The sequence below is a fragment of the Pomacea canaliculata genome, linkage group LG13 (genome assembly GCF_003073045.1).
Source record: "Pomacea canaliculata isolate SZHN2017 linkage group LG13, ASM307304v1, whole genome shotgun sequence".
NCBI classification, from domain to species: Eukaryota; Metazoa; Mollusca; class Gastropoda; order Architaenioglossa; family Ampullariidae; genus Pomacea; species Pomacea canaliculata.
The window spans coordinates 16266811-16275168 of NC_037602.1; positions in this window are offsets into that span (position 1 = coordinate 16266811).

Here is an 8358-nt window from a genome sequence, read left to right on the forward strand (position 1 = left end):
TATATATTCGTTTAAAGCAATATTTACAGGGGACAAAGGTAATTTATTCAGCGCTAACCCCAACACACACACACATGCACACACAAAGTACAGAGAATACAGTCGAGTTTTATGTGAGTTTCAGCAGTTTTAGAATATATCTTTGGCTTTTACCTTTTTGCATTGAAATGTTTCTGCGCTTGCGCGCGCGTGCGTGTGCGCTCGCCTATGTTAAATAACATTTATAGGGATTAATGTCCATATGTAAGTGTGTGTGTTTTTTATTTTCTTATTTTTATTTTTTTATTTTTCATTTATTTATTTTATTTTATTTTTTGTTGTTGTTGTTGTTGTTGTTGTTGTTGTTGTTGTTGTTGTTGTTGTTGTTGTTGTTGACGGACATATAATTCACCATAAGGTTTTTGCTTCTTTGTGTTTCAGAGTTAAGCCTTAGTTTGTTGTCAGTATTTTTTAAACATTTTGTTTTTCACCAGGGAAGTCACTCACAAACACTTTCTGAGAAAGGTTTGCAGATTTCTGTCCCTTTCTGTCCAGCCGCTAGGTACAGTGTGCATAATACTGTCACCCGTTCATTTTGTCGGTAAACTGGATGTGGAAAATAAACCAACTTACGAATGAGGAAGAAAAGATTGGAAACTTACTGCCTAATGACAACATAATGATATCGTAAAAATGCCGGTTAAATAATCAAATTAAACGTCGACATGACTAGATGAAAGGCAAGGGAGGTAAATGCGACAAGTCTCATAGCAGTAAAAGGCACAGTTGCGTCCCTTTATGCCCGGTTCCTCATTCTCCATTCCTTCCTCGGTGTTTCACCCGCCGTGAAGGTTGCAGCAAAAATCGAAACTCGCTCGATCTTAGCTAAGCTGAGCTCAGCACCACCAGCTCCTAGTGCGCCAGTGAAGATCACGAAACCAGAGCGAGAGCTGATAGAGGTAGTAATGAACTTGTTAGCAAAAAAAAAAAAAAATTGTAAAAGGGGCTAAAATGCAATTGTCAATAAAAACAAGATGAAGGAAAAGAAATAAGTAGAAGCAATTTTGAACGAACCTTTCATTTGTAATAAAATTTCAGCGTCATAAATGCCCTTGATGTAGTTATTTCCGTTACATTTCATTAGGAAGACACGGAATTAGATGATTTTATTATAATGAAGTCTTCGAGCCTTATTTCCGTAAACATCTACGAAGTGATGGATGGAGAGATGTTGAAACGAAATTAAAGGGAAACCTCACTTGTAATTTTAAAAAAAAGGTTATTGCCCGCCTTGGGGTGGGCATAAGAGTTGATGCGGATGTTAAGGGCTGCTCGGCCTCTCCAACAACATTCATACCGTGAGAATAGCCTGTAGGGAAATTTCCTTAAAAATAGTACGGAGAAAGGCTTGAGTAATAAAAGCATTGAGCTGTGCATTAAAAATGTTTTAAACAAGAAACTATAATTTTCCGTTCTAAATTTCTTTTCCTTCTTTAATCTTGGCAAAGCCGATTTGGAGAACTTCCTGATTGCTTATCAAGTTTGTCAACTTAGTTTAAATAAGATGTATTAGCCAGAGTAATTTCCACCTTGCTCACCTAGCTCATGTTGCTGTTGTTTGTTTTCTGCTTTTGTTTTTATTTCCACATTCTATCCACTACCATGGACACACAAACTCTGAATGTAGTGAACGTCTATTATCCCACTGTGCTGTGTTGTTCAATCTAGTAAGTGAAAAAGTTGTAATCCCTTAAATACACTTTCAGTACTATTTTTCAGACCATGCTTCTCACACTGCACATTACTTCATCTAACTGAAAAACATAATAAGTTTGTCACACTAGTTGCTGTAGGTGTCACACCACTCAGATAAGACAATCCGCGAAACGTGGTTATCTTTCTTGAAAGCATCTTTTGTACAAACTTCATCCTTTCTTCATTTTCCGCCTTCCTCTCATTTTTAATTTTAAAAGGCCTGCAGTGAAAGGAGACACCGCTTCAAGAACGATAACACTGACAGCATCAACTCTTATACCAAAACCACAAAAACTCGCCTTGACGTTTAGCCTTCAGACCTGAGGCTGCACCTGATATTGAAAATAAAATTTCAACTCGTACGTCACTGTCACCTCGAGGTGTTTGGCGCGGAAAATTACTCGGTCAAGGCCACTGAGCTGCACGTCACAGGGGCGACAACTGACGCTGATGAAATTAAGCGAAGGAAGAAATGTTTTTCTCCAATCTACAACCCTCTCTTCTTTCCTTCCTGAACTCAGTAATGAGTCCACAGCCAAGTATCACTACGTGCGCAAAGATGAAGAGACAAACTTGAAAACACACAACCTGCACGCATTAAAGTGTGCTTCCTGATGATCGAATGAAACTTTCCATAAGAACGGTTGTCGACTCTTTACAGTAATTATTGTTTTTAAAAGCTTAACACGACGCTAACTGATTTACAAGATATTATTTCTACTCTGTTTTGTTGGCATGTTGTAAGCCTTTCAGCATCAGAATTATGAGATCCGATTTGCACAGCAGTCAGCATCTTGCAATCAGCGACATTTTACAAAAGCTGAATTTCTCTAATGACAAAATATTATTAATGCTATCATTGGTTATAACCTTTAACATGTCATACTTTCGTATTTAAATCATCTGATGAGTGTTTTTTATTTCCTCCTAAATGAATGCTAATTTTGAAATTTTCAGAACCTGTAATTTTTCCAAACTGATGACAGCTTAACATTCTTTAAGGTTGTCATCTTCTTTGAGATTAATTTTAAATCAGACTCAAATTATCAACTTGGAAGTTCGTTAGGAAGCTTGTGTGCTGTCGTATAGATGGAAATATTTTCACCTGGTCGCAAGGCTTCAAGATACTGCACGGTGGCAACCTTTCAATTCTTCGTTACTTTGTTTCCTTTGGTTGCCGCACACCTCATGCGACGTCACGTGACGGACGGAGAAACGGTCTCTGTGGAACCGTCCGCGGGAGGGAGTGTGTTTAGTGGCACGGAGGAGATTCCAGAGTGCGCGTTTACACTGCCACCCCGCTGATCAATGAGATATTGGAAGTGTCGGCTTTGCCGGGGGCCATCGTCTGCGATTAGGTGTCCTGTCCGTCCGGCAACAGACCCTTCGTGTGTCAGCCTCCACACTCTGGAGATGGACGAGAAAATTGGAACTGTTGTTCCGCGTGACGCCGTCACTCCAGAAGCAAGATTTTTCCTTCACCCCTCGTACCCTCCCAACCGTCATTTCTTCCCACCTCCTCCCTGCTTTTTCACCTCTCCCCTATCAGAGTTATTTTAAATTCAATCTTCATTTAACTTTAAAAAAAAAAGTTTGCGTGGGCTTCGTCAGCTTCCTGCTCTGTTTGCGTGGTTTTGAATTTTCTGGAAACACGTAACGAAGAAATGCTAAATAACTTGCTGTATTCATCCGCCTGCAAATCTTCTGTGATGCTCTTTTCTCCTTCGGAAAAGTGTTTCCATCTGCTATTGATTCATGTCAAAGAGCATACAGAGCTGTTTCCTTGTGCACAACTGGTATTTCGCAAACATCGTGTGTTTTTCAACTAATGTAGCATGGGTGGGTTTTGAGGGAAAAAAGATTTTTTTTTCTTTTTTAAAATTGTTACGACTTCCTTCCACTGAAGTAAATCAAATTTCATATCTTTCTACTTCGACTAAATAATTTCTTGCTCCTCTTATCTTTTCAACACTTGAAAAATGACCATTGTTCAAGATTTTTCTGTTGAAGGAAATTAATCTAATCACTGCTCTTTCTTTCTCTTTTTAGTTTTGTTATCTAATTTTTACTTCTTTGTTACTTTTATTTCTTTTCTTTTCCTTTTGACAGTGATAATGGGACAAGCTTTCAGTCAAACATTCCATGCTTCCACGCAGCTTGATCTCAGTCAGCATCAACACCTTCAACTTTTTATTCGTTAAAAACGTCATCAACAAACGAAATACAAGTGTATGTCTTTCCACTCATCTTCTAACTTTTGGTCACAGTGTGTACAGTAAACCACAAAATTTACATTTGTAGCAAGGAGACGATGTCCCAAATTTCAGGAGTCACACGGCGCTAGGACAGGTGATATTGTACAACAACATGATTCAAGGTGAAGATGGACACACAACGGTTGCTGCAGCAACAGGGCTTCAATGAAAGAAAAGGTTTGATGTGGAACATTGTTGTTTTATTTCAAACCAGCGACTAATGCTATATCACGTCAAAGCATCAAGCCATATAAAAGAAACACATACAAAGGGAAAAAAAAACACGAGCCGAGTCGGGATCTGAACCCAGCACACCCAGTCTTCACTGCATTGTTGACAAGCGCAAACGAGTGAAAAAAGAGTAAAACCTTTTACAAATCTGTAAATCTTAAATAATAAATAAACAATAAAACATTTTTAGGCCCTGCGTAGTTCTTGTATCCTTAGCTTCTGTTAGAAACTTTGTCAGCTCAGCCACTGCTTTCTTTACAAAGACACAATCTCAGGATGTTCCTTAAAAACATTCTTTCAAACTGGAGGAGATTATTTGCAGAGGCATTTTTTATGCACGCGTGTTTCGCTAACTTAATGCCAAGCAAAAGTTGATCCCTTTCGATTTGCTTTTAGGACGTGCTGAGAGAGGAAAAGAGAGAAAGAGAACGAGAGAGGAGAGGAGAGATCATTGGCAGCTTGTCGTCGTTGAATTCCAACTGACATGGTAACGGAAGCGATAGCTTGGACATCATGCTTCAATAAAGCCATGGGAGCGAGTGTATGGCTGGTTTTACATTCAACCACCTCTCCCTTCATTTAAAGTGCGAGGCAGGGGACTGAACTGCTGTTAGCTCCCCTGAGATGCTTGTGGCTGCGGGCATATTTATGGCTGTATTTACTTCCCCAGCAACCCAACATTTTAATCTTAGAAAAACAAGGCAATACTAGCCTCATTTTGGGACTTAATGTTCATTTAACTTAAAGTGTGATCCTCAGTTTTTGGAGTATGGGGTGCGAAGTGGTCCTGGATAAAAGACAAGAGTTTTTATTAAATTTTTTTCACACCTATCAGGAAACAAAGTAGGTGACAAAAAGTGAAATTGGAGTGATCAGAGCTGAAAAAGAAATGAAACAAAAATTCTGTGTTGTAACAACTCTGGAGATTAAACACGTGGACGAGGATTCATGTCTATTGACATTTTCATGTTTAATATTATCATAGTTCAAAAATGAGATTTAAGAGAGCTATTACCTTCGTAGATTTTTGCATTCTTTATTGTTAGCTTTAAACATGAGCGATCGGTCTGCCACTGAGTACGAGCCATGTTCTGATCACGGTCGTCACACACACAAGTTTATACTGTCAACGGTCGATTCCACTATTTGCTGATTCAGCCTCTGCCACTGGTCGACTGACTCGACCACAGCTGCAGGTTGACTTGACCACATTATTTAATCAAACACGAAAATAAATGAACTTTGGTGTGATCTCCAGAGTTGTGTTTACTCTGTAGGCATTGCAAATGCTATTTAGAATGAAACTTAAGTAACTACAGAACCCCACTCTCTCTTTCTCTCTCTCTCGCTCTCTGACTTCTTCCTCTTTAAAATGTCTTCGATTTCACAAGACACGACTTTTGTACTGACAGAGTCTGTGGAGGGTTGTCGAGTCGACCTGAGGGTGTGATCGATCGACTCAGGGCACTGATCGGGTCGATTTGGTAAATGGTCGAATTGACCGCAAAACTTTCTGATAACCTACTGGGCTGAACTGCTATTTGAGCGATGGCTGACATAAAATAACTGATAAGTAGGGTATCTGACATATGAACCATAGTTCAATTCTGAAAGATTTATACATAAAGGAATACTCCCCGAGGTAATTACCTTACTTTCTTACTATCCCATAAAAAACGTTTATGACAAGGTCAACATTGACTAAAAAGAAAGTCTTGTAAAAAAGTTAACGGCTTTAAAGACAATATGAAAACGTTAGCAGTCAAAAGCAAAGGTTACAAAACAAGCAATATTTACAAAAACTACAGCAAAAATAAAGCAGTATATCGCAGATAAGTATATGTCATGTATTTTGTACATTTAGAGAATTAGCACTCTTGCAGCAGTGATTGTCTCGACAAATGCCACACACACACACAAATCTACACAAACACACACACACACACACACACACAAAAATCTACACAAACACACACACACACACACACAAACACACACTTTTTTCAGCAGCTTCCTATCATGCGTTGATAAGCATAAATTACTCTCCTGAAATCCTAAATATTCCCAATTTTTAGAGTTAATCTGTTCGTAGGATGCTATGTCTTTAGTCTGCCTTCTTTTTTTTGAATTACTGTTATTGTATATTCAAGATTAAAGAACATCTCTAACATGACAATTAATTAGTCTACTTCGCAAGGCAAGGTCAGTATCTTCAAACCACACTTCTTGTACAAAAATCAATCTTAGGTATGGACGAAGAGAATCATACATACTCCCCTGTCACCATCATCAGAAACACTCCAACAGCCTGAAGTGTGGGAATCCTTTTAGAATGAACGTGGGGCTGGGGATCATCAGATATGTTGAAGGAGGGTATGGCAAGGGAGGTAACCGAACCACACTGACGCCATTCTCCAGCGCTTCGGCAGGAACTTGCGCAGAAGCATTGAATATTCATTCAAGTGTGCATCCTTCTGCAAGCAAAGAGATTATTTTATGAGTGCGATCTTTGGTGGAAGAAAAGAGATAATGCCCTAGAAGGTGAGGCCATACAAAGGTTGATATAATAACCATTGACTGCTTCAGATGCAAAGGGCGACAATGTTTCACAGGCTGCTCATGCACTAGGGTAGTGTCGCAAAAACGGTCGTTGCCAAAATTACATAAAGAGTGGAAAAAATAATTAATAAAACATACATGAGGCTGTGTCAATAATTGTAGACATGGAGTAGAACCTTCGTGTTTGCTTATGTTTCCAATATTATTCCATTAGCATACTTTTGAGTAGTTTACAATACGTCTGTGCTACATTAATGGACATCACTGTATTATTCATAAATCTTCTTTGTATTCAAAAACTGAGCTAGCCATGAAATACACATCCTGAAACTTTGATGCTTTTTATTCTATTGAATAGTAACATACTTGCCATGATTGACCGCACACTTCCATGTGTTGTAAGACAAAGTTTTTTGGTGTTTCTCTAAGAAACCATTTGTCTGGCTGCTACTTAAACAAAGTCGATGCCTCATATTAGAAGTGCAGGGTACAGTGTCCAACAATGAGCAAAATAATGTTGGCCTTGGAAGGTCAGGATGCTCTTGAAGGAATCTGCTGTTTGTCTTCCCTGCGTTTGCTTCGCCACTGATGCTTCCATTTTTGTAAAGAACACACCACAGCTGCTAAATGTAAATCTCTGCTGTTTGTGCCACAATGGGTTAACAACACTGGTAAACAATACTTTTACTAGCAATCATCATGATGGCAAGTGTAATTTGAACGAGTTACAGTCTGTTCCCAATCCCGGATATACGGATGACGTCCCCTCTACCTACTCATGAAGGACATCTTCGTCCACATGAGCCAAAACTGACTCCACATAAGCCTCCAGGTATAACATGGATCACATCTTATTTGGCAGGAGACAGATTCATATACTCTTTCATTGATATTAGATAAGCTTTTTCGCAGAGTTCACTTGACCTCTTGTAAACTCACGCCATGTCATGGAAACAATGATTATACAAAAATAGTTCGTGAAACGCAATAATATCATCTTGATTGTGACAGAATTGTAGAGAAGGAGTTTCAATTTTATTTTTGCAAAAGATTGAAAAAGACTAACATTTTTTTCACTCAGACAGCAAAACCCACATGCAGGTAAAGACATGTATATCATCGACACAATAGCTTAAATAGGAAAGAATTTTGATATCTTTCTTGGAAGATGTAAGCAATATATATTAACTTTTAATGTACAGCGAGTGGTTGTTTATTAACATTTAGTAGTATGATAAACCGCGTCTGTAGCATACAGTGATTAAAAAACCGAAATCTTAGTGAAGATTAAAGCTTAGAATATGAAAATACAGACCAATGTCAGTTCCCTCGTTCATACGCTCATTTCTTTATATGTAATAGAATTTATGTTTATGTCACACCTGGCCGTAGCTCAAGAAAACTCCATTGCGCCGCTGAGAAAGTCAACACCTGGAAGTAGGGGCAACAATTTGTTTCCACATTTCTCTATTCTTCGCCGTGCACTGTGCGAGGAAGAAGACTAGGACGAGGACGAGGCTCAAAGTCACAAGAGGCTGTCAGAGACTCGACTGACTGCCTGATTCACTCGTAATGTACC